The 27,325-nt window shown below is 40.8% G+C and overlaps 1 protein-coding gene across 2 annotated transcripts in view; it reads right to left on the bottom strand.

Moving 5' to 3' along the window:
* Window positions 1-27,325, bottom strand: part of PARD3B (par-3 family cell polarity regulator beta) — a 2,030,765-nt gene that overhangs the window by 1,530,562 nt on the left and 472,878 nt on the right. The gene's annotated exons all lie outside the window — the stretch shown is intronic.

Here is a 27,325-nt window from a genome sequence, read left to right on the forward strand (position 1 = left end):
CAATTAATCTTGCATCAGTAAAAATTTAAATTCAGCATTTTCAATTTGTACATCCTTTTACTTGGCTTGTTTTCCAGCAGGCAGCTGAATTAATAGCCACTATCACCGCCAGAACTACTTAAAAAATTATATATTCTATCATTTTAGCTAATAGCTGCTATTGCTTAGGTTTCCATAGTAACTTGGAAAAGGGGTCGAGAGTGTCTGAAATGCTCATAGTCTCTGATAATTAACCGTATGATGACAGGCTGGCAACATTTAATGATTAATTAGACAGAGTCCTGCAATTCTTGGCAGGAGGGAAAGCAGATAAAGCTAAGGGGTAAAGAGTTATCTCACAGAGATCACCGTAGGTGTGATGTAGGTTAAAAAGTCTAAGTATTCATCAATTGGCAGTCATCTTAACTGCTCTAGATCTCCATAGAGGTGGTCCTACGGGGTACAGGATGCACTGTTATCAAAGTCTAAGGGCACACGGACAAGTTAGGATTCTGAAGCCGCAGCACCACCAATCCATCCACATCTTAACCAATTTCCTGCAGACTCCCCCAAAGTGGCAAGTCTTCTTCAGAGGGTGTTCTGGCCACTGTTAGCAAGCACGTTGCACTGCTCTGTGGTTCTCCGATGAGGTCTACACCGCGTGACAAGGTTAGATGAGGAAGTCAATAACTATTCTCATCCTGTACAACACTACTGACATTATACATTTGCACTAGTAACTGCTAAATGTGAAGGATAAGAAGGCAATGGGATCACAATATCCTGTGCAGATCCGAGGGTGAAGAGCACCAATGTGACATAAACCGCTAGTGGGGCTTCTTTTTGAGCCTAGTCGGTCATGGATGCCACACAGTCCAGAGGAGCAACCGGCCCTTGCTTCCCTGGTCTGTGAGCTATGGAAGACTCAGGGCCCTCACCGCATTTGGCAGGAGGAGATATTGTTTTTTTATTATGTCACTTATACAACCAAAAGAATGAAAATAGTTTGGCAGTAGGGGGCAAAAACATTGGGTTGTTTGCACCACTGGTCCTATTAGCAGAGGCTCTGGAGAGTTGAACTGAGTGACTCGTTAAAAAGCCAGAAGGGATTGAACTTTGAGAAATTGAGATCACAATAGGAGTATCACTTAGTGTATTTCACGTAAAAGGTAGAATGCATTTACCACCTTCACATCGGAGTCAGTACGTGCATTCTAAAGTGCTTTAGACATATACCAGCCAACACTTGTACCAGGTTAACCTAGGAAAACACCTGGCAAGTTGTCTGTCTCGCGGGAAGATGGAGACTGGTAAAGTGAATGGCTCTTTATTCGATATTACATTCTGTTCTTTTATATAGACTTATTAACACCTTTAAAGTTTCCATTCTCTGGGAGGGTTTCAGCTTTTTTTTTTTTTTTTTTTAATTAATTGAAGTCATTTTTAAGAGCAGTTGTTTCCAGTTCAACTCTGTGGGATTCTATTTTGGTACCTTTCAACCTTTCAGGCAGTTCTCAGAACACAGATCCCTGTAGAATGACCATGCTGTTGCACTGAAGAAGGATGAGAGACATACCACTTAAATATTTTTTTTTCCAACCACATCAATTAGCTTTTCAAAGGATATTGAAGTTAAAATGTGCCATTGGCTCTCCAGAACATGCTATGTGGTATCATAAAAAACCTTTACAGTACTGTGAACCTCACCTTTCGACTATTGTGCTATCTTCAACTGCCCTTGACACACTAGGAACTGGAGAGCAAAATTCATGCAAATGCCAAACATTTTTGGAAACCAACCAGCTCCTCTTTGACCAATAGGTGCAACGACATTAGAATCACATGTAAGGATGTAGGAGAGCATTGGACCATGACATTTGATGACAGCCAAGCAGCAGACGTAATATTTCTCATCCTTTCCAATGCCTATGACATGGGAGACTGAGATCCTATCCACCTACCAGCAGGAATGGATGCTGGCATTTCTTTGTATGTGGTATTTAAATAGCACACCTAGAAAAAAAGGCAACATATCACTCTACAGATTTGAAGGCAGAGATACAATCAGGTGAGAATTTAGCCAGGGTGTGATGGTTCAATAGCAGGGGTAGACATACAATGTGCAACATGGTGGTGGTGGTCGTCAACAATCACCTAAATTGAAAAAGGGTTGAGGCACTCGATGCAAAATGTTGTTTCAGACCCAGGGTGCATAGATGAAGAACGGCTGTTACCTAGTTTTTTTTTTTTTTTGTACAGATTCGGCTCCAGGTGTGATTAAAGGTAACAGAGATGGGAGCGTGTCAGCCACATAAACGTGAACGCTGTTTGGGATCGCTGTGTAGATGATACAACTGGCCTTGAAGGTGGACCTGACCTGCAAGTGGAGTCATTGGAGTTCCAATATCAGACCACAGCCAACAAACAGGAAATGACTACATCACATTCACAGGCTGCAGGGTCTCCCATAGCTCTTCACATTTGCTACTCCTTTTGATGAGAACCAAGACATCATCACAAAATGGCTCAGACACATCCACAGGAAGAAAAACATCTGTTCTTGAATGGGCAAAGAACTGACTTCTTGTTGTGTTGATCTACATGTAAAGACATCAGACCTTTTAAAAGGGATTCTGTTCTTCTTCTTATTTATTATTTAGGTGTTTGTAAAGCGCAAACAGCTACCCAGTCAGGGTTTCCTGGCACTATATACCACAGGTAGGAGGACTAACTATCAACGCTCTATGGGGGTCATTCTGACCCCGGCGGTCAGAGGGTCGGCGGGAGCACCGCCGACAGACCGGTGGTGCCCCGCAGGGCATTCTGACCGCAGCGGTTCGGCCGCGGTCAGATGAGGGAAACCGGCGGTCTCCCGCCGGTTTCCCGCTGCCCTGCAGAATCCTCCATGGCGGCGGAGCGACACCCCCTACCGCCATGCTGTTCCTGGCGGGTCTCCCGCCAGGAACAGGATGGCGGTAGGGGGTGCCGCGGGGCCCCTGGGGGCCCCTGCAGTGCCCATGCCAATGGCATGGGCACTGCAGGGGCCCCCGTAAGAGGGCCCCACAAAGTATTTCAGTGTCTGCTATGCAGACACTGAAATACGCGACGGGTGCAACAGCACCCGTCGCACCTTCCCACTCCGCCGGCTCAATTCTGAGCCGGCGTCCTCGTGGGAAGGTTGATTTGCCCTGGGCTGGCGGGCGGCCTTTTGGCGGCCGCCCGCCAGCCCAGGGCAAATCCCAAAATACCCTCAGCGGTCTTTCGACCGCGGAGCAGTATTTTGGTGGGGGAACTTTGGCGGGCGGCCTCCGCCGCCCGCCGAAGTAAGAATCACCCCCTATGTCACAGGTAGGCAGGCTCACAACAAAGTTAGAAAAGCCATGTTTTCAAATGTTTCCAGAAGCTAATCAGTGAAGTACAAGATCTAAGATGTACTGGTAGAGCGTTCCAAGGACTGAAACCTACGGAGGAAAAAGAGAAACCTCCCATACGAGTAAATTTAAATTTGGGAATGCAGAAAAGAGAGAGGTTGCTACAGCGTAAATTCCAAGCACGTTGGTATGTTTTAATCAAGTCAGTGATTCAAGAAGGAGCAGTACCTGATCTGGCTTTAAAAGCAAAGCACAAAGCCTTAAACTGGATTCGTTTTTCCACGTCAAGCCAGTGTAATTCACAGCGAGGTGAGGTCACTGAAGCAACTTTCGGTAGCCCATAAATCAGCTTTACCGCTGCATTGTGTACCACCTGCAGCCGCCTCAGAGAGGCTTTATCAGCCCCTAGATAAAGGATGTTCCCATAGTCCAAGCAAGATTGAATAAGCGCCTGGGCTACCGTTTTTTAAGCATTCAAGGGGAGCATCCAGATACATTTTTGTAACCATTTCAATATGGCAAAGCAGGTTCCAGCAACGTTTGCTACCGGAGGCTTCATAGAAAGAAGCTTATCATCAGTTAGGAAGCCTAGGTTCTTGACTTTGGATACCAGTGAAGGGGTCTCCCCCAACGTAGACCGACAATGTTGCGGGCCCCAGAGACTGGGATTTTTACCAAGGATCATCACCGCTGTTTTGTTGCCATTCAGCTTTAACAAGTTATTTATTCATCCAGGTAGCAACATGGACTAGACAAGAGTTCAAGGAGCTAAAGCCGAGGTCCTGAGAAGATGATAGAGAGAAGATGATTTGAGTATTATCAGCATAGGAAAAAATAGTGAGGCCCTCCTGCTCTACCAGCTCTATCAGAGGCCGCACATAGATGTTAAAGAGGGCCGGACTTAGGGCTGATCCCTGAGGGACTCCAGACTTCACAGCATGGGATTTAGATGAGGCTCCATCAGAGATAACTTGATAAGAGCGATCGCTCAGAAAGGAGGAGAGCCAAGATACGGCTTTCCCCTGAATCCCCAATTGCTCAGTCTTTCCAACAAAATAGCATTCGAGTCACCCTAACCCTGGTGCACAAAGTATTGATGCTTAGCTGAATGTTATATGATCCTGCAACTTTATTAATTGTACAGATGATATTCTGATAATCTAATACTTAAAACTTTACTACAACACTGGTGTCTGAATGGCTAAAAAAAGAAAGCTGTTGATAAAGTAAAGAATTTAATGGGAGGCTTACCAGAATTTCTTCATTGAATTTTTAAAATATGTGAACTATTCTATCATACCTAGAAGTTTGGTCCCAACCCCAACAACATACTTGAATCAGACCTAAATTTGCTGTTGTTATGAAGGCACATTTCTAACTCATGATGCTGGGGGAACTTCTGGCACCTTTACAGTACAGCCATCATATTGAACTCACAAGAACAGTGTGCTGCCCTTACTCAATTACTTTATAAGAGTATGCACAGGCACATTCAAACAGGAAGTAGAGAAACTACAGGATATCCATACTAAACTACCAGATTATTCTTGAATGACAATAAAATAAAGAACTTATGCCTATCTTTGCAAGCCCTCTTCTGGTTCAAAGTTATGCAAAATCCGAACTTCTATGCACTGTCAGCAAAAAATAGAGAGAAAACATAAAAATACTTCTAAAATCAGTGCCCCACCTCACTAACACTGAGAAAATCAGACCATCCGTTGTTAGAAAAATCAGTATGAAAATCCTAACTCTTAAGAAACTGTGGTTGCAGCCTGGGCCCAGAAACAACAGTCTCTGAGTTTACAGCATTTCAATATAGCCCAGTAGCCTATTAGCAAGGATTCTACTGGTTTTTAAAGGCCCTCAACCTGAGTGCAGCCGGAACCTATATCAATGGTGAGGGTCTTTAACAACCAGTATAACCAGAGGCAGAAGGGATATAAAGCTATTAGAACGTTCCACTCACCAAGAGTAGAATGTTGTACATTAAAAAGGAAGAAATAGAAAGACAAACATTTGAATATTGGAACAGAAGGTTTATACCAGCCTTTTTTTTGTTATTTATTCAAACAGTTTTATAAAGTGCTGAAAAGACTCAAGGGTATCAGAGAGCTTTACAGACAATATCAAGGCTGTGTTAAGAAAACAATGATTACGGAATAAAAACGTGTTTAAAGTTGAATCACAACATTTCCTCGAGAGAAACACACATACAATTTGAGGAAGAGATTCCAGTTGTGTACTAGGTGTTAGAGCCCAAAGGGTTAAGGTGCAGTTTGAGGAGAAGATATTTTGATTGTCTTTTGAAGCTCATAAAGGAGGGGGTTGTCCTAATATATTCTGGGAGTATTTCCCAAAAAAGAGTGTGCTAGGGCTTTTTGTTTATGTTTTTGGGTGGATGAGAAGCAGAGTGTTGGTGCTTCTGAGGTTTCTTGTTTGGCCAGCATTTGTGAGTTGTTTCCTAGAGCGAAGGACTTTGTGAGTGAGAAAGGGAGTGTTGAAACATCAGTGGGTTTCGATTGGGAGCCACTTTAGATTTTTAAGGGGGGGGAGGGGTATGATTGTGTCTTTTGACTCCAGTGACCATCCTTACTGCTGCATTCAGTGTGGTTCTTAAGGGGGATAAGTGTGACTTTGTGGTGCCAGTGAGGGAGAAGCTCCTGTAGTCCAGTCTTGATAGAGCCATCGCTTGCGTGGTGACTTTTCGATCATTCAGCAGGAGGAAGGGCTTGATTTTACCATTCATTAGCTCTTAGCCACTCTGTCATCTTCAATGGTGCCACCAACATTCCAAAGTTCTAACACTAGTTCTAACAAACAGTGCATAAACCACCAATGAGATTAAGTGATAAATATACATCATCAGTACGAGTAGCATAATGTAAGCAGAAGTGACATTGGATGAAGTCAACAGATGCCACGATATGCTCAGCGAAATTGAGAAGAAAAGCAATCAGGGTGGTGAAGCTTTTCCTCTGGAGCTCCAGGAAGTTATGCCAACCTACCCACTTTCAAAAAGACCATAAGATGGCTTTCGTAAACAATGCCTGCCATCCACAACATACCATTATTTGAACCACTAAACCTCTCTCTTCATGCAAAGACTAATGCCTACCAATCAAGGAACTATTCGCTGGCCTCCCTGTCTGGCACGAAGGCCTCAACTGGGCATACTCCATTTTCTACTAATCACCTAATTAGACTGTCCTGTATTTGATGGTTGCAAATTTAGGACTGTCAAGTAACTACCAGTGTGTGACTTGAAGATGCTCAATGAAACATGGAAATAAACTACCTCACACACAGATCAACCAAATGGCCTAGACCTATTGAAGGACAGAGAAAAGCCCCACCCAGGACATATATAGGATTGAAGATACTGAAAGTAGCTCATCAGACAGTTTTTACAGCAAAACCTGACAGTTGCACACACGAAGAGGATGATATATTCTGCTACACTTCTACCCCTTAGTGCTCAGGTACTTCATCCAGCACACTCAGTACTTGTTGACTCCAAGGTGAAGTCTTTCTTCTAGGAAGGGTGGATTTGAATTCAAAATTGAAACACATCATTGCAATTCCCGTCTGAACCCACTGGGACTCGACATAACATTCTTAACCCTGAAATATGTCTCTTCTAACAAATGATTTTTTCATTTCCTACTGGGGCTATAAAAAAGCAGGCAAATTGGTTACTGTGGTTACAACACTTAGCCTACGGTCTCAAACTAGATCCATGTTAACACTCCAAACCGGCTAAGAGATTTCATAATTAATTATTCTCCAATCCCCGCTCCAATATACAGCTGCCATTTTGATGAGGTTATGATTCTAAGAAAAAGCGAGAAAGCAAGTAAATGCTTATTATGACCAAATAAATGGACACATATAGATGTTATTTATCTTATCCACACATTAAGATTAAGTTTAGCCTGTAATCAATTGCTTTCGTTGTAAGCAACTCTGCTGTATTTTGAAATTTCAGCGGTATACAAAACAAATTTGAGCAATTTAAAAAGTTATTTCGAATCACAAAAAATATAATTACAACAAATTATTTTGGCAACACATACAATACTGCAAAATACACTTCCATAATTAATGAGCTTGAGTTGAAGATTCTGATTTGTATACTGTGCTTGCGTTGTACTCGGTACATTGGTACAAAGGACACTGTCATATTGAACTTCATCCATGTTCATTTTAAGGGCCATTCTCCTCGCAGAAATAAACACCTCAAAAGGGCAGTAAAAATGCAGGCAAGAAGGTTCAATCAATAGCAATCGAAAAAGAATCTGGAGCATTGAACAAATCAACAACCATATACTTTTCATGAAAACAGCTATAGCACTCGACAATAGAGCAAGGGAAAATGATATTGGTCAATAACCAATTTCTTCTATTTTTCCTCTTTGACAAGTATGACTAAGCTTCTCCAATAAAAAAGGCAGCCCATGCTAACAGATCTACCAGAGGCAAAAATTTATCCCTGGTTTATAAACATTTTTATTTTAATCCTCCAAACTATATGAAGAAAAAGCAAGAAAAACTGCTCTGCCACATGGCTCTGCGAAACCATCAACCACCCGTGTTGTCACACCTATGCATAAAAAAACAATAGGAAGAGTGTGACAAAAAATCCATACCTAGGAAACTGCTGCAAAAAAGGAGGATATCGAGACAAAGGAATGGAAAATCGAGCTCATTTTGAAAGGATGGAAACAATTTATAAATTACAGTAATTATTTTAATAGCGATTGTGAAAAGGACATTAACAAAGCACTCTGCTTTCGCTTGCATGTGCATAGTCTGTGCTGATCCCAAGGAGGAGGTTAGAATATTTTTGTCTACAATGCTTTGCTAAATTGTCACAATCTGCTCACAGCAAGGATGATGCGTGCCATTTCGATTTTCGTTTTTATCACGCTTATTTTGTTCGTTGGGCAAAATAAACAAAACAAAAATCTTCAGAGCATTTAGTCTGCCATCAACAAAAAAGGCAATTATCACAGCATCCTCCTTCCATCAGAGGAGTGACACCAAACTTTTCTGCGCACGACATTTTCACAATTTGTTAGGAACTAGTTTTGAATCTTTGACGCATTATTGGGATATGCAGGCATGTTAAATCGGTGCAAACATCAAGGAGCCCAATTAGGGGAACAATACTGCATGGATGCAAAGTGTGAAGCACCTGGAGATGCAAGGCTCCATTGTAAGGCTGGGTCAGGAAGGTCCTCCTCACATCTGGCCATGATTTGCTTTTCAAAGGAAAACTGTTACTGAGAGAGCAACAGCGTTTCACAATCTGTTCATCTAATGATTATAGTTACTATATATATATATATATATATATATATATATATATATATATATATATCTATATATATATATATATACACACATACCTACATATACACACACCTCCGTTTCACCATCTGTTCATCTAAACATTATAGTTACTATATCTATCTATATATATATATATATATATATATTCACACAGAGCAGCACCTAAGACTAAATTTACAATATATAATTCATAGTTTCAATCAAAGCTCAAAGTGATTTGATGCTGAAACTTTATGACTATTAACTTGATATTCGTGCCTGGACCTGGTTTTTTTTCATGTCTTATTCTGTTTCTTTATCCCCTTTTCCGAGTTTTCTGGTAGCGTGTACTCTGAAATAGTTCCGTACCATGCCAATCCTGTGATACAGTACAAGCCAGTAGTTCCATCTGTGAACTGGCACACATCATTTTATTCCGAATAAAAGTGTGCATCAAGACACAGTGTCATCGTTACTTGTTATTCCATAACTTTAGGAGCTGTGCTATTTCTTTTTCAAAATAGACACATAGATATGTTCTGGGAATCCACACACCATGACCCCCAAACCAGGCTGGTTCCTTCCATCTTTCAGACAGTGGCACAAACCTAAATGTGTTCAATTCGGGAACATGTTCATAGTTCAACTGTAAAGAAGGGCTCCCCAAAAGACACCATTCTGTTCCTTGTTTGAAAGTCTGGTGACGATCCAGACAAAGTGAGTCGTGAATGCCTTTACTGGACAGAAATCTAGCTGGAACGTGCTAAAACATGTCATTTATAAGGACAGCACCCTTTATTCACGTCATCATTTGGATTCAGGTCCAGGGTCGTGATGATAGGTCAACAAAGCCATGTATGTCTTGCTATCCCAGAAGGGACTCAGGTTATCTAGTTTACAAACTAAAATTCTCATAAAGCTCATTCAATCCATGTTTAAGTATGTCACAAAGGAAGCAAGCATTAGGGTGATACTTATCAACCACCAAAATGGCCCAATGTGCTATTTTCAAAGAAAAAAATAGTGTATCTCTCTTTCTCTCTCTCTTCCTCTCTCCCTCTCCTTACTTATAGATGGAGCAGTTGCCCCACGCAAAGAAGGGTTCCAGGTAGCATCATACAGAACAAGATTACATTCAAAGAAAAAAAAAACCTGCATGCTTGAGAGAGGATGGTTTGCTACCTTTGTAACCGTAAAAACAAATGGTTGAATATTTTTAACATACTCCCCCAGTAGAGGCAACTCTATGGATGATGCCACATCTGTGCAGTACTATGAGTGGTGACCAATGGAATCATCAGGGCCTGTGGCAGGAGCCGCTTCCCTCAAAGGATGCTCTTTGGAGGGCACCAAGACGAGGCGGACTGGTGCCCTCAGAAAACATTGAGACTTGGGGACAGTTTACAAAACTGGGACAATTAATGTAGGCCTTCTGAGCGAAACAAAGAAATTGTACCTCAGAAGGACAGAAATAAGATAGTCATTCTTGCCTTCCGATTAAGTGGATCCTGTAATTTATTGAAAAACAGGAGGAGCCAAAAACTCACGACCCTGGTAAGAAGGATGGGGAATGGGTGCTCGACCTTCAGCTGTATGAAAAGTAAGATACAATGGAGAGGTCTCTTCATGGTGCCCTTAAATGCAGAATCTTCTACCTTTGACATAAAGTATGCCCTTAGGTCATTCCAAGAGTAACACTGCCATTTCACATAGGAATAACAATGGCAGGTCACCATCGAGAGTAACAATGCCAGCTCACCAGAGAGAATAACAATGTCACTTCACCATCAAGGGTAACAATGTCAGGTCACCATTGACAGTAGCAAATCTAGTCACCATCAAAAGTAACAATGCCAGCTCCCCATCGAGAGCAACAATGCCAGCTCACCACAGAGAGTAACAATGCCAGCTCACATCGAGAGCAACAATGCTAGCTCACCACCGAGAGTAACAATGGCAGTTTACCATCGAGAGTAACAATGGCAGGTCACCATCGAGAGAGACAATGCCAGATCACCATCAGAGAGTAACAATGCCAGCTCACTATCGATAGTAACAATGGCAGCTCACTAGTAAGAGTAACAATACCAGCTCGTCATGGAGAGTACAAAGACAGATCACCATCGAATAACAATGTCAGTTCACAATTGATACTAACAATGGCAGCTCACAGTCGATAGTAACAATGTCAGTTCACCATCAAGTGTAACGAGGTAGATTGACATTACAAACTTGATACTTCCAGCACATAACAAAGGCAGCACGTGACAGTCACCTTCAAAGAAGACACAAATCGCCAGAACGTGTCTGCAATCAGGGGACCCAAAGCAGAAGGTGTGGAAAGGCACGTTCAACTGCACGTTACATGCCCTGGCAAGCTCCCAATGCGATGAGTCCAAACAGAAGCAGCACTTCAACTGTAGCGCCAACCACATCCATACGATGGGGGACCACAAATGGTGGCCTAACCAATGGCCTCAGTTTGCATTAGCAGCAGCGTGGTATTAGCTAAAACTTTTAGCAATTCGTGAGGCTGGCAGGTGACCCTGTGGCAATGCCCACAAGCAGAGTTTTTGAATCCAAACCATACAGTAAATGATGCTGTAGTGGTTTATGCAAAGGGTGTACAGATAAGCGAGTGCAGCCACATCCATTCCAGATTTTGAGGAAAAACACAGACTATGTAAACAACTCCCATTTAGGTTCATTGTTTGTACATTTGTTGTTTGCGAACATCCTGGAATTGGGGTATGGTCTTGTCCATCCCTCACCTTCCTCGACATCCCATGCACAGGAACCTCAATTACATTTTAAGAGCACCGACGGATTGAGATGTAACAAAGAAAACACACACCTCAATGTTCTCTCTACAAAGTCACATCTATCATAACAGCTATAGAAAGTCGCAATTAAATCTACTGATAGTTTAGAAGGTACATTAATTACCTGGCGAGATCATCTTGCTCCACTGCTCCCTAACTACACAGTGCGCGCCTGCTTGCAATTATAAGACATCTATTTCAAGGCACATAAAACACAGTAATATTTCAAAAAGGCAATCGCAGGAATGCGGGTAGGCGCAGCAATCCATGCACGCATCCAAAGTACCTGCTCGCCTCAATCTGTCCTGCTGCCAGCACAGCAGGAGCTCAAATTGGTACCTAGCAAAGGGAGTCGGAAGAAATGATGAGGAAATCATTAAAGCGTAAAGAGAATAGCAACCTCCAAAAAAAATGGAAGTATCCATCATTCTCAATGATATTAAGGTCCCCATTTACTAAATGATACAGAGTTATAGAAGCAAAGCTAACGATAAGTAGCCCTCATCTGGTCTTCACACATAAGGGCAAAAGAAAGCAATGATCATCATATAACTTTACGCAGATGATCTGAAAACAGACTCGCAAAGAGCGTGTCGTGACGGATCATCATTTGAGGCAGTATGGCAAATCTTTTTTTTCTAATGTCTTGTGAAGAACGCAAGAGTCAAGTTTTCAGACCAGTATGTTTTTTTGCGAGTACACTGACAGAGGTATAGGTTTCAATAGCCATGTTTAATGCGTGCATCACTAGAAGTGAGAGGGGATGCCAACCACAGGTTCCAGTTTTTTTCCACAGCCACATGAAGCTCTCAATTTCCTTTTTATATTGAATAAAGTACCACCTGCCTTACATTATAAGGATATTGCAAGTCTCAGAGGAGTTCCATGACTCTATAGTGGGAGAAGGATGAAGTCTGAGGTCCTTTATAAGGTCATCGAGCCTCTGAGTTGACTTGCAGTGTCCTTAAGTATGGCAAGGGTACTTCATTCCTTGTAATGCATGATCACACTTCCTCAGAGCCATAGTGTTGCCTATGGCATACAAAAAACATGCAGTCAGAAATATTTCCTTTCTGCTGATCAGTGTTCATTTAGAAAAATAAATCTGAGGAAGGAAAAGGTGGGTTTTGTTTATGTCATTTAAACTGCATCTGTAATTATGTTCTGTGACCTGTCTTTCACCTTGGTTGCTGGTTCTAGCAGCAGGCATTATGATGTCAGAACCGAACTGTAATAATCTTATTACAGTTGGACAGCTGCTACGTTTGTTTATTACAGGTGACTAGAGGCGTCACAATTCAACTACAGGATCCCATGTATTATAACTATATTACACCTGGGGCACACTACGAGTCAAGTCATATATGTCATGAAAGCAGTTCATATCATGCTAGACATCTTCAAATATACTCCATACTGCATGCCAATTCTTTCCAACACTTGATGTCGTCGGTAGCTTTAATGGAGCTTCTGTAAATCGAGGTTGTACCAAGGAGGTCCGGCAAGCTGTTATCAGAGTTGCCAGATGGAAGGACCAGTACACTACTACCCTTATTTGTTCCCAATCATGTACCACCACATGTGACCCAACATCTGACAAAATCTTCCCTGCATTTAAGAAAATATTCTTATTTTCACTAAATGGATTTATGCATCTATTTAACAGATTTCATGAATGCAATGAGAAATTCATATATTACTGCGCTATCAGCTGAATGTCATCACCAACGTTTGGTTTTGCCTTTTCTAGATTTTCAAGAGGCTACACTATTTTATTATTTTCATTCACCATATCTGAGAAGCTTTAGATGTGAGCCTCCATGAGGCTTGCAGAGGAAGGAGCTCATCCTCAAAGATCAATAACTGTGACATGGACAGACTAAGGCGAAGTATTCATTCATCTACCCAAATATTAGTCTATATCCCAAAAAAGCAGTTTAATTCTAATCAGATGTCATTCACACATGAAGGTGTAAGCAAACACAAGCTAACTGGTCCACAATGAAGCAAAGAATTGCCCGAATGCAGAATGAGAATCATAATTCGATATTCTGGAAGAGAAAATGGCGGTTCTAAAAATGAGTGCTCTAATTCGTGAGAATGGACAAAAATACATAAACTTGGGGCAAACTGCTGGTTGTTCCAAAACATATCTTTCACTCATGTATTGTCCTTTTTCAAATTCCACCAGTTGTCAATGCAGTTCGCCATCTTACCTTGGTGCCCTTTATTTTTAAATCAAGTGAGCTCTTTTTTAATTAGTCTCCTGTGCAGTTTTAGGGGAAAACGATGTTATTAGATATTATTATGATTGATATTGTTTACAATATGGCTAGTAAAAATAATATCAATAACATAGATAATGCTAATATCAATCAAATCTGAAAATAATGACATTAATACTACTACCAATAATAAAGTAGCATGTATGCTACCTTTGTAAAAACGTGGAACTATGGACTTACAGTCGGACTTCCTCCTACATAACAACAAAATTCCTTTTGGAAGCAAGAGAAAGTGGGGCATATCATATTGTGATTTATTCGATCAAGTAACAATTATAATCAAGTGCTGGAACTGCAAGGTTGTTTCATACACAAATACAAAGCCGAGCACAGAGGATGGCAGTCTATTTTCAGAGACTACACGACTTCAAAAAGCTCATGTAAAATTTGCTAATACATTAACCGCCATCAATGTCAATATTAGAGGGTGTTGTGTTCAGGCCTCATCTAATAACCACTGTGCACATGACAGCTAAAGCCGCTCTTAGAAAAAGAAATTCACATCAAAGCAGCTTCCTCTTCACACATTTCAAACCAATTAGAAGCAGTGAATATTAGTGTTACAAGAAGGGTAATTTTAGAAAATGCAGGCATGGAAGTCAAACGTGTTTAATTACTTCAAAAAATAGCTCGCAAGGAGAAACTTAAGTCTAAACAGGGCTTTGCAGCGGGAATTTGCAAAGGATAAAGGTAGAGCCCATGTTTATTATGTACTAAATAGGACTGCGGACGTAATCCACAGTTGTGTGAAATATGACATTTTCTCCAGGTGGAGATTACAACATAAAATAAAATGGCAAGGCCACTAGGTCTGGCTTGAAAGTAAACACAAGTGGTCACAAATGGTGTTTGAATACGTTTCATGCACAAATGCTGTTCATCATTAAAACCAACCCTAATGGCATTGGTAATGCTGGGAAAAAGTAGCAATAGAGAATTGCTGCTGCATAGAATGAATATGGAAGATAAATAATTGAATATGATGAACAAAGTGATAACTGAGCATACTGTTCAAATGTAAAATAGTACCTCATGCATTCCAGTGGAAGCACTTCCTTGAATGAGAGATGATACATCAAACAGCCAACAGTATGAAATGTTTAGGAAATTCTCTTCAGGGTGGAGTCAAATTATGCTCTACGTATATTATAAAGAATTGGTAACAATATGTCATAGATAGCTGTCAAGACAGGTATGCCTGGCTTGACAAATAATGGGGTAATAATCCATGACATGCCCATTAAGTTTGGCTTTGTGTTTTTATTGACAATGATTATCAATCTATAAGATGATAGCTTGCCAATAACAGTGGCATGAAAGAGGCTATGTGTCTGACATCTCTGTCAAGAGCTAATCCATGAGAAAGAGCATCATTTTAATGATCAAGTTTAAAAAAAGACACAGTAACTGTATTTGAAGAGCAAAGTCAAAGCTGGGGGTTATACAGCACATGCAAAATTAGTTTAGATAATTAACTTGAAATACTAGATAAACTTGGGGAAAATGTAGTTGAAATATTTCTTTAGCTGTTTAATGTAACATATTAAAGTACTTTCTTGCACCTTTTCTCGCAGCTACCTCTATGTAATGGTTTCAACTATATAAAAGTGCAACCTTTTTAAATAAGATGGTGCCCTTGTCATACAGACTCCTGTTATAGTGACAAACTGCTGGATTTGGACCACCGAGCGCGGGAGACTAAGTCTGATCCTGCACCGTGTGACAGCAGTCAGCTTAGCTCTTCCGGCCAGCTAGCATCACCTCACCAGTACCCGAGAGTAAAGATGATTTTTTGCAGCCCTTCGCATGACATCTAGATTTCTCAGGGAAACTGTGGTGGAACAGATCTTATCCCTTTCTCTCAGACATGTATGTGTTACACATACAAATGCAAAACGGAAGCAGGACTAGGTTCAACAAGTTTTATTAAATCAACTGCATTCTATGTAAAAAGGCATGTATTGAGATTATAAAGATGATACAACATAATAAAAGCAAGCAAGTGACAAGGAAAGTGAAACACTGGAAAAGTCCAACCATGCTGTCCCAACAGTGGTTCTAGAAACCCTACCTGCACTACTAAGATTCTATACAAGAGAATGGCAGTGTAAGCCCTAATCTGCCTATCAGGCCCCTGGAAGAAAACCCATTTCCCATACCTATGATTCTAGATAACAAAGAGGTCTGTTGGTCTACTGAGAATCCTCCCACATGGAGGGAGAAAATGCATCAGGTCTAAGCAGAAACCATAAAGGCGATGTGCAGCATAAAATGGTGTAATGATATGTGAGTTTTGACCACTGATTTCATGTTGCACTGAGCCTACCAGCACACCATCACATTAGTGACCACCAACTTAATTTTGCCTATTGACTTTATTTTAGCATTAGCCATTGCCATGTTAAAAGCTGCAAGTAGTTTTCACATTGTACAATCTGCACATGTTTTTATTTTTTGTGTTCTTTCCCACCAAGGGCTTAGGCTGATAAGAATGCACTAAGACGGCAGTGAAGGGTCTTGTTTTGAATTGGCACCTTGGGATTGTGGCCAAGTCCCGACGTGTTATTTTCAAAGCTGGCCTAAAGCAATCAGCATTTTTTGAATAAATAAACTTCTACAGGGAGAGGGTGGTTCTAAAATTTTCCTTTCTTGTTTGTTCAAAGTGTAAGAGGCTGAGACCAGATGGACTGGGGATAGAGAGTGTTTGCAGATCTCAGGCATATCCAGGATGCTGGAGTGTGTCATCCTTCCCCTGAGGATAATTGATCTTTCTCTCCTCGATCGATTCTGGGATCTTGCGATCTGATGCTAAATAGGAGGGAGATAAAGCAGTTTTGCCCTTGCTCCATGGTGATGCATATTTTTTAATTCATTATTTGCTTTGCATTATAATATAGATACATATATTTGTTGTGTATATTGCGATGGAGAATCATTAGTACATGTTTTCTTTTCATTGCTGTGACCATCTTTAAACATGTGCTTTCAGCACACTAATCTCCTTTCAGAAACCTTGCTTAGTGAAATAATAAAAGTCTTCTTTGGACTAAGAAGCGCAGTCCAGAGATTTTTGTCACTGCATGAGTGTTTCAGCTCGGTCATTAGTGAAGCAAAACAGATGGCAACAGGTTGTAATTCCCCTCTATCATGTCAGGGAAGTGAGGTGTTTTATAATAAAACACCTGGCGTTCTGAGAAAACTGCACTGACATTACAACATATTTCTGTGTCTGAGAGTTAGGGATATGATGAAAGCTTTGTGCCAGCAATAACTTGTAATTTATCATGTTCAGCCTTGAATGAAACACAGAATATACAGAGAAAAGAATAACAGAATTCTGTGTAAAATAATAAAAACAACTGCACTAAAATAAAGCTTTTGCTAAAATATTGAAATTAAAAATGCATGTCTCGGTGTGAAAGGGCACAAGCTGCAGGTCTAAGCCAAAATAATGTACCTGTGTAATAGCTAAAGTAACCTCACAACACCCTTCCCATTTTCAGATCAAAGTGTAGAGGTCCCTTATTAAACCTAAAGCAAACTGCCATATCTACATCTATAACATTACAATCAAGTCTAAAATGTATAGAATGGAATGTCTATGTTGACAAGAAAATGGACCAAAATGTGGGCCAAATTAAAACTGGTCAATTTAGAATAAAAAAAAACATATTAATCAAAATAGAGACAAATGTCAGCTGTTCAACAATAATCATGGTCCTTTAGAAAACCATCAGTTTCAGCATTTTTAATAGGATCCAGGAAAGACTCCACTTCTGCAGATGTTAATGAAACCAATTCATTGACAAAGAAGGAGAGAGAGCACTCATATTCCATTGCCTCAGCTGAGGCGGCAGCATGCCATGCAGTGCCAGGTGTTGTAGTACCAAGAGCCACTTGGTCCTCAAAGAGTGACTCATAGGAAGCTTCCTGCAAAAAGCACAATTTCAATGTGCATGTCTGGAAATGAGCCCTCAGCGAGAACATCAACAGATCAGTGTTCAAAGAAAGTATGCGCTGCGTAGCAAGACATACTTCCGGTGCATGCTCAAAAGGGCACCACAAGCAGTGAAGGACAGGATGAACACAGATCAAAACCGGTCAGAATGACAGAGACAAGTTGCACTCCAGCTCTTCCAGGAGTGGTGCTCCAAAGTACTGTATCAAGCGTTCATGACATAGTTGGGCTGGAGGAAGTGCCAAAAGTTGTTCTTGTTAAGATGGGGCAGCCATTGCAAAGAAAGATTAGCAGCAGCAAAATGCCCCCAATTAATGTCAAAGTAATAGGGAATCCTCCGAAAACACTTGAGTGTAAGGAATCCCCAAGGTGCCTCCTGCGTTATCTGTCAGCATCCCCAGGGATTAGGGTTAAATCATATCTCTGTTCTTGGTTAAACCTTCATGTTTCTAAGTAAACATAATGTGTTGTGTTACACAATTGGTTTTATCAATGCTTGTTTTACTAATGCTTGTTTGCTAATGTGAGCAGGTGTAGACATGTGCTTCTAATCGGGCGTGGTGACTCATCTCAACTGCTTTCCTGATTGGCTATAAATAGCAGAGTGAAGCATGCCTCCCTGCTTGGCTTTGTTTTGCTTCCTGATCTCAGCTCTGCTGCTGTCGTCCTCGTATTCAGGACTTTAGAGGAAATTCTTTTATTCGTTCCTGTACCAGCTGACACCAGGAAAAGACACTGGAACACTGGAAAAGACTGCAGCTAAGTGACAAGTGTTCTCCAGGGAGTTTGTTCTTTGAGCGCCGCGCTTTCCTAGAACAGCTGGTGTATTTCAGACCTCGTATTTTGGCAGTGCTTATCTTGAAGAGACAAATGCATTTCTGAACATTCTACATTATTACTGTAGTTACTTGCCTAAATGTGCTTCAGGAAATCTGCTTGAGTTCAAGTACTACAAAAAGTGACAGTGCAATTTTAAAAGAACATTTACGTGACTTTTCTTTCTCTAATAGTATAACTCTTGAATTTAAATTGTGTCATTCATGCATGTGTTTCAGGTTTGAGGAATTTGCTTTTTGAAGGGTTTTTCATACACAGAGCGAAACCAAACCAAACTGTGCCACCCTAACTGTTTGAACCCAGAGTGGACATTTGTATTTCTTGGATTGTTTTAGTTCCTTTGAGTTTAACCCTATTCATGCAGAAAAGTTATATATGATATAATTAATGCCCTTGTTTGTCTTTCCTGTGCATGGTAAGTGCAACCACAGTTCTAATTGTAGTGTGCAACAGTGAATCTCTGTGAAGCCAGCCCTAGTGTGGCAGTACTTATTGTTATTGTTATGGTATTCAGTTTGGGTTTTTGGTAATGCAGTGTTAGTAATTGTGCCAACAGTTGTTATTATCCAAGAAAAGTGCTGGAGCATCCTGGTGTTCTTCTACCGCTCCTGTGCCCATATCAGAAAGAGAGATTCAGTTTCAAAGAAGATGAGTGCACTAACTCTACTATCACTCTGTCAACAACGACCTGCCCCCCGAAGATACAGGGTGCCAGGCTGGACCGGCAAGACGTGGTAGTGTTTTGTCTCTTTCTCTTCCACTCCCCCTTTCCTTTTGGGACACCTGCCGGGGGTTTCTGTGTCCACCAGGAAGTGCCATGAGGTATTCCAGGAGGTCGGGGGCATACCATCGCCCCTGCAGACATCCTGCTTTACAGGTGAGTGGCCCCGTCTCAACATTGAGAAAATAGAGTGTATGGCTGAAAGTATGATGCCAAATATGGAGGAAAAGGTGCTGACAAAACCAGAACCAACAGCTTTAAAGAAATGTACAATGCCAGTGTTTGATGCGTTAACAATTTGCCCAATTAATTCACCAAAATGTTTAGGAAAGTAAGTATTTAAGAGGGACTGTATCTCTGCTGATGATCTCGCCACTTGGAGAGCATAGGTTTCATGAGCAGATGTAAGCACCACATCTTTTTGAAACAAAAGAGCTTTTAGTCTGCTTAGCTTGTCAAAATTTACATTTAAAGTAGCAATATGAGTCCATATCTCTGCTACTTTTGTCTGTTCCATTGGAGAAAAAAAGCACATTACCACAACAGGTGACAATCTAGGAGACTGAACGACGCGCAGGCAATTCCGGCTCACATTCCACAACAGTTCTCTTTGTTCAGAACCACATAGCTCCCATTCGAGAGCACCTGGAAAGCTAGACAAATCAAAGGGACAGGAACTCCTTTTAGATAACAGGCAAAATTTTCTACTGAAGCATTACGTACTCCGTGCAAGAAAAGCTGTTTACAAGTCATGGAATGGCTCACAGATGTCTCACATTCGCATCCTCTAAGAAAGACCTCTTTCATGCCATTGAAACATTTGTATGAGAAGGGCAGCTCCCACACCTCATGAATGTAACTAACACCCAGCCTTTCATATCTGCCTACAGGGACGTGCTTCAAACACAAGGTAAACTGATGTGCAGAAATAGGCAGATTAATAACCCGATGAATTAACCAGAGAGCAGATGATATTTGTGCCTCAGTAAAAGGCAACTTTTCCAACTTTTCTATGTTAAGCATGACATAGGTTGCTTCTTTTTTAGCCATATTTGATGCTATTGGGGTAAATTAAGAGCTGCAAACAGTTCTTTGGAGCTAACATATTGCCATGGTACGCAACCACTTTTTAGGACTTCTTACGTCCAATCTAACTGCATAATGGACCTCAGTTGACTTTGACAATGTTGCAAAGACAACATGCCATTTTGTATAATATCGAACTCAGAAGAAATTATATTGTTGAAAGTGTATATGTGGTTGGACTAGATGTTCATTTCATTATCTACAATGGCTAATACTTTCTATAAGTTTTCCTGATCTATTTGCCTTAACTGGGCTGTGGCGTCTATTTGTGAAAGTTTCCAAATTTCATCATAACGTGCATATAAGAGGCATTTTTTTCATGATTTTCTGGGGCCCACAAGAAAATATTGTAAAATCTTTATCTTCTGATAGGAGACTGAGGTGTCCCTTTACAGCTGCTCGTGTAGAAGATTTCAGCCACTGTTGGCATCATTTTCCTACAATATACGTGGTGAGGATATCAGAGTGTTGTGATGATATGTAACAAGGGTCAAGTCAGCTCACTCTAAAGCCCCCTGTGGAGTTTACAAAACATGCATGACAACCATTTGTGTCCATTGGCCACAATAACCACCCATCAGGATCTGAAAGTGCTGTGTTAAATGTTCCTTTCTGGACGCACCCATTGAGCTGTTCTTCAGTGACATTAATTATATTCTGCTAATTAATAAATTTAGCTGGTGAGGGAATACTGGGCACATTAATTTCCTTAATTTTCACCAAGCCAAGACAACAAGTTTGCTGTAAACGGTCATTTAAAAATATACTTTGCAACGGAATATGGCATGCTCTAAACAAAGCTTCCCAAAACATGTTTTAAGTCAATCCACTTTAAATAATATTCATAGCCTTCTATCGCCAACTGGGAAACAAAGGAATCAGAATAAACCAATTTGTTAACAAAACATTCTGCAGTTTCATAGGAGGAAATTTGAAATACTAAGACTTAGCATTTGCTACATTGTGTCCAGTAATATCTGCACATTTTCCATATATGTTTTAGAACTCCCCACATGTGGGGCCAGACAATGTTCCCACTGTGTGCAATTTTAAACAGCTGTCAGGGTGCTAGCTTTATGAATGAAATGATGCCTATATCAATTGTAACAGAACCTATTACCATAACAAGCAGTTGTTTGATAAACATCTTCACTTTCAAATACAGTACAATATTCATGCTCAGAAAGCATAGAATTGATTGTTTTTACATCCCAATCATCAGAAACTACTCCTGGTATTATATAAGATCATTTGTTGAAACTTTAAACACATACGTATTTGAAGGAACTCTGTTGGCCCAAAGACACCCCAAACAAGCCCATCAGGAATCAGTATAGCTGAAATGTTCACTAGGGGCTAGTGTCTCCGGACCTTATGTGAAAACAAATGTGGTTTTAGGACCTCATCCACCATTTCAACAGCAGAGTGTTCAGGAAGATAATGACCATGTATCAGTAAAAAGGAAATAATGACAAAACCAATCCAGAGGAGAAAGGCAAGCACAATTAATAGGACCCATAGATAGTTCCATGGATAAAAAAGATAGTTAGTTTTAAGGTAAGTGAGCAGCTTACATGCTGTTGATACAGGTACTGCAGCAGATGTAGAAGAATCAGTGAAAGAATCATTGATGTTGGCAAAATATCCATAAACAGTTTGTGCAAATACTGGAGCCAGTGTCAGACTGACAGATGTGTCCCTTGGTGGTTGATAGTAAACTACTCCATCTGTTTGTGTTGAATTTGAATAACACAGTTCAGAAGTGTGGACCTTTCCTGTCACAGATGTTACTGGTACTAATTAAAGATCATTTTCCACCTTCCTCAAGCTTGGACAAGTGTAAGTATTGTTAGCTACAATGTGTAGAGGTACATCCAGGTTGGTAGTGAGAGGGGTTCGGGAACTATCCCGGAATCCTCTAGTTCTGCTGTGTAGGATCGGCCACATGGTGTAACTTGACATTGTTGATAGAGACAAAGCGGTTTCTTTTAGAACCAGACAGTGGTGGTAAGATGAGAATTCTGCTGCTGTGTATTCCCAGGATTGGAACCGATGCTCGAAATTAAGGGCTGAATTCTTTTTTCACAGCAACTTTTTCTTTCACTAGATCCTCAACAGCCATTCAGTGTTATTGGTGCATCCTTCATTCCCAAGGTGGTGGCACATGTAGATGAATTTTCCTCATGGAACTGCTGTAATTCCTGCAAGACACTGACACGTTCATTTATGCCAAAAGGTGCGTCTGCTGCCACCGCACCAGAGCCATCAAGATCTGGGACATGCCTAGGTATGCCGAACAGAACCTCGTCTGGGGTGCGCCCTCCCAGGGACCTTCTAGGCAAATTCTTAAGGGCTCCCTGGACTCTATATAGCTGATTAAGTCAACTATGACCCATACCCAATATTCTCGCTGTTAGAGATTGCTTTAAGTCTTTGGTCTTATGCTCCACTATATTGTTACACTTGGGATGATGGGGTGATGAGTAATGCAATTGGACCCTCAATGTCGCCATGGTGTCCCTGACTGCCCTTGAGGCAAACGCAGGGCCCTGGTCTGAATGAAATGCTGCAACTGGATATGTCTCAATAAAGACGTGCAAATCTTTAATAACAGTTTGAGTGTCTGCTGATCGTTGTGGCCATACCCATAGGAATCTGGAGAGAATAAGATGGATTTGTATTCACCATAAGGTGTCAAAGGACCACAATGGTACAGGTAAACACGTTCTAGTGGTTTGTTGGAAATTAGGAGGGGTGTCTGTAGTGGGCGCTTGACAGTGGATTATTTTATTTGTTGACAGATGTCACAACAAAGGAGATACAGTTTGGTATGTTTATATAGACCTGGCCACCAGTAACGTTTTTGCAATGAAGAAAATAGTAGCCACCACACTTGCATGGACAGAAGCATGCTCTGCTTCTATCAACTCTGGTCTCTGATCCTGGTAGGGGATCACATGAACACCCACCCCTGGTATTGTTACAAAGGCAATGTTCTGTGCACTTAGGTGTAAGGGCTCACTGTCTGCTGAGGCTTTCACAGCAGCCAGTGTTTCATTATCCAACCTCGTTCTGGAATGACTAATCACAGCAATGGAAGCCGTGGCTGCTGCTGATTTGGCTGCTTCATCAGCCAAGGTACGGCCTGCAACGTGTATTCCTACACATTGATGACCCAGTGTATGAACTGCAGGGGCACTGGGTAGCATTTCTTTCAGATCTGCTACTTTCCCCATAATAATCAGTGTTTGATGGTGTTTTCTTTTGAATCTCTGAACCCATTTTGACGGCAGCAATGCAGATTGTCATTGAAGGTCTGGACACAATAGTACAAATCACACACTATCAGTGTCAGCTGTTCTGGATCCGTATGTTCCAGTGCCAATACCAGATCCAGAAGCTCTACCAATTGTGTAGTGCAGTCTCCAAGGGTCTGCATGTAAGTGTTCTGAGGAAGGAATTTGCCATCCTTCATGACATCACTCACAACCGCACAGGCTGCGGAGTACTGTTGTTTTGTGCCTACCACCGGCTGTAGTGAACCAGCAGTATAAATTAATGTTTGATACTGATCAAGAGTCAACATATTTGTTGGGACTGGGAATTCAAGCTCATATTGAAGGAACTCTTCAGTCTGAAGTTTTAGATCAAAAACAATCTACATCAGTGGCAGTTAGAGACGCCGCCCATTGGATCCAACATGGATGTAGTGCTCTAGCGTTTCGGACGCTGGCTTTTGTAACATCATCGAGGGCTGGTATGAGGGTTACGACAATAACGTGCTTCCCCTGGGTCAGAGGTCTCTCTTTTATGACAGCCATCTGAACAGCGGTCAGAATCTTTTCTGTGGGAGCAAAGCATTGTTGAGCTGTGTGTTACACATGCTGAGAACAGTCCAGGAATTATCTTATTCTCCTGTGTGAGCCTACAATATTTCTTTGCATGCCTAATGCACTAAATGCTGTTAAATACCTGCTTTCAGGTGCTATATTTTGGCAGGAGAACCCACTGGACATAACCAGGGATGGTTTTTTTTTTTTTGCACATTAACTCTGTAACCTAAGACTATTCTATAAGAATGGTCCGGTTTAGCTACAGGAAACAAGGGGTTGTTCATAGGCGAGACACAGGGCTCAATTACACCCTGGTTCCGTAGTTGTGTCAGTATCTCTCTCTCACTGATGGTTTAGCCTCATGTTTAACGGGATATTGATGTTGAGGCTGTGGTTGTGATCTAATAGGTATTATATGGGTATGGAGAGTCTCTGTCCCACCTCACATGATTGCGATACAGCGAAGGGGCTTGCGCCAATGTCCAGTCTACTGCGTAGGCTTCCCCTAATTCTCTAGGAACGAGAGGTGAGAAAGAAGGCTGACTAGCTTCTTCCACAAATGGAAGATTGTGGGCAAATTCTGGTGGCCAATCCATTTCTGCCAGTAGGATATCATAGCACAATGTCAATTTTTCACGTTTTTGCTGTTTGGACTTCTAAATAGTCGCTCGTTGCTGTCAGATCTCTCACTTTGTTTATCCAGTGAGTCCTGAATAGAACTAGATTGGCGTGTATAAAAATGCTTTACATTACTTTTATTTTGTTTTTGTTTATCCCAGTGTTTTTTAGAGCCCTCCGTTCCTTGTTTGGTAGAATCCTTATTAGATTTGTATTGGACCTTGTAGCTGTGGTTTACTCGGTCTGGTTCCCAAACTATCCCGATCTATACTAGAATAGGTCTCAGCTGATCCTGTACAAGAATATCTCAGCGTTGCATGCGGACTGCCAGAGCTACTCCTTCCCCATTAAGGTTACTGAATATTATTGAGGATACAGTGGCAAAATTGCCCATTAATTGCAAACCCAAGTCTAGGGCCAGGGCAGCACCGTATTCATTTTGAAGTTGTTTCAACACTTGCCACCTTGGCTCTCTACCATGGTTTTTATTCATTATTGCCTGTGTGAACCTCTGAGCCTAATCGCTTTAGAAGACAGAGGCACAGATCACGTGCTAGTGGGCAAACATCTTATTATGCTGTCTTATCCTTCTTTTAATAATAATACATTAACAAAAGATCGCTCTGATGTACAGCTAAAAGATTTTACAGCCATGCCTAAAAAGCAGGCTATACTCCAGTTCACACACAACAAATCTGCTAACCCACAAAAAATTAACAAAATATGTACCGTGTTCAGTAGCTCAACATGGAGGGCTTGAAAGCCTCGTACTGCATTGTAAGTGGATTGAAAAATAAGTTCCCAACAAATCACCCACCCTATGCATACATATGAAAAAAGAGTGCTTGTGTTGTGAAACCAACTAGGGCCAGATTACATAAAGCCTGAGGCAAGTATCAACTAGATGTGCATCAAAATAGCAATATAATGTGCTTTGTGTCAAAACAATGTCCTATCCTAGCATCAAGATTTAGCTCCACAACAAGACTAGCTGCACCTATCAGCTGGCATTTAACTATAGTGAAAGTTTGTAACTACACACTGCATGTCAGGATTGATTATGGAGCGTGGTCCTAACAACACTATGGTGACCACACATATGGAGGATATTTGTTTTAGAGCGATGCTGGTATTTATAGAGAGAAAACTCAGACACCCAAATGATCTGAACGATTTATCCTATAAGGTGAGTCTGTCTTTTATTTAATCATCTACTGAACATACAATAATCATCCATTTATTTTACATGCCTTCTAAGTATTGCAAATAATTGATAATATTGCTCAATGTACCTCAGATGGACGGTAGGCTGCATCAAACTTGTGATCTAGAAACATGTAGGTTATTTAATGTCAAAAGCAAGCATTTAACTCACTGATCCACCTTGCTGATTTAAATTTGAGGAAATGTGTGAAACGTAATGTTAGGTAGCTGAGAGGTTTAACGAAGAAGAAGAGATCACATCATTACAACACTACCGGTTGACATTTGGAAATTGCCTTTTACATGTATATCCAATTGACTTTATAAAAGTTCACATAGAAAGTTGGCTCCAATTACCTTAATTTCGTTATTTCCTCATAAAATGTAAACAGTTAAGATCTAGGATAGAAAGATGTATTACCATAAATGTTTTATTCTGCATAACTACAAACATTCTTTGAAAATGTCACTAGTGTTGGGCACATTGCACTAAATATAGAGTGCAACCTGTAGCTTTCCATTTTCGTTGCTCACACCCATACCTGTATACATAACGCAAGCAGTGAAGCACAGGGACCCCAGAAAAAATACATTGTAAGAGGGTTGGTGGCCCTCAGCTAAAGTCTCACCAAAATATTAATATATTATGGCAGGGGTTCAAATAAAAAATCCATATGGTCTACTTTTTATTTTGGCCTTTGTAAAATAACATTAGTTCCTGCAGCATACCTTTAATGAAAAAAATCACAGGATGATAGATAAAAATCTGAAATAAAATGAGCATGGAAGAATATGAACAGTCATGATTATAAAAAAAACTAATCTAATCATTTGATCAACTGATGAAGATGTTTTGATCGCACATGCATAATTAAAAACACCTTGGAGAAATCAACTTTTTTTAGGTCGAGCATTGCAGCGCAAAAGTGCTGGTTTTTCGACCTGTTGGTATGTATACAGGCTTTGAACCACACCCAACGCACGCCCATCACTATCACTCGTTCATGGGCTTGTCTTTCAAAAATCCTTTGTTTTCATTGGTAAATGCTTTACGTTTGTCCCTCCTTGAGGCAGTTTTGTTACCACCTGTTACATGGATAATTACACTTGTCGCTAACGTTGACTGCAAGCATACTTCTTTTTCCTTTTGTGTCTCTTTTACGCGTTAGCGCCCATGGTGGCTGTGGCACTTTCAATCGTCTCACTTATGTCAACTGTTTTACTTTTTATTGTCAGTTTGTCTGGCAAAAAAAAGTCCAGTTAGGAATTTACAGCGCT

The sequence above is a fragment of the Pleurodeles waltl genome, chromosome 3_1 (assembly GCF_031143425.1).
Source record: "Pleurodeles waltl isolate 20211129_DDA chromosome 3_1, aPleWal1.hap1.20221129, whole genome shotgun sequence".
Classification (NCBI taxonomy): domain Eukaryota; kingdom Metazoa; phylum Chordata; class Amphibia; order Caudata; family Salamandridae; genus Pleurodeles; species Pleurodeles waltl.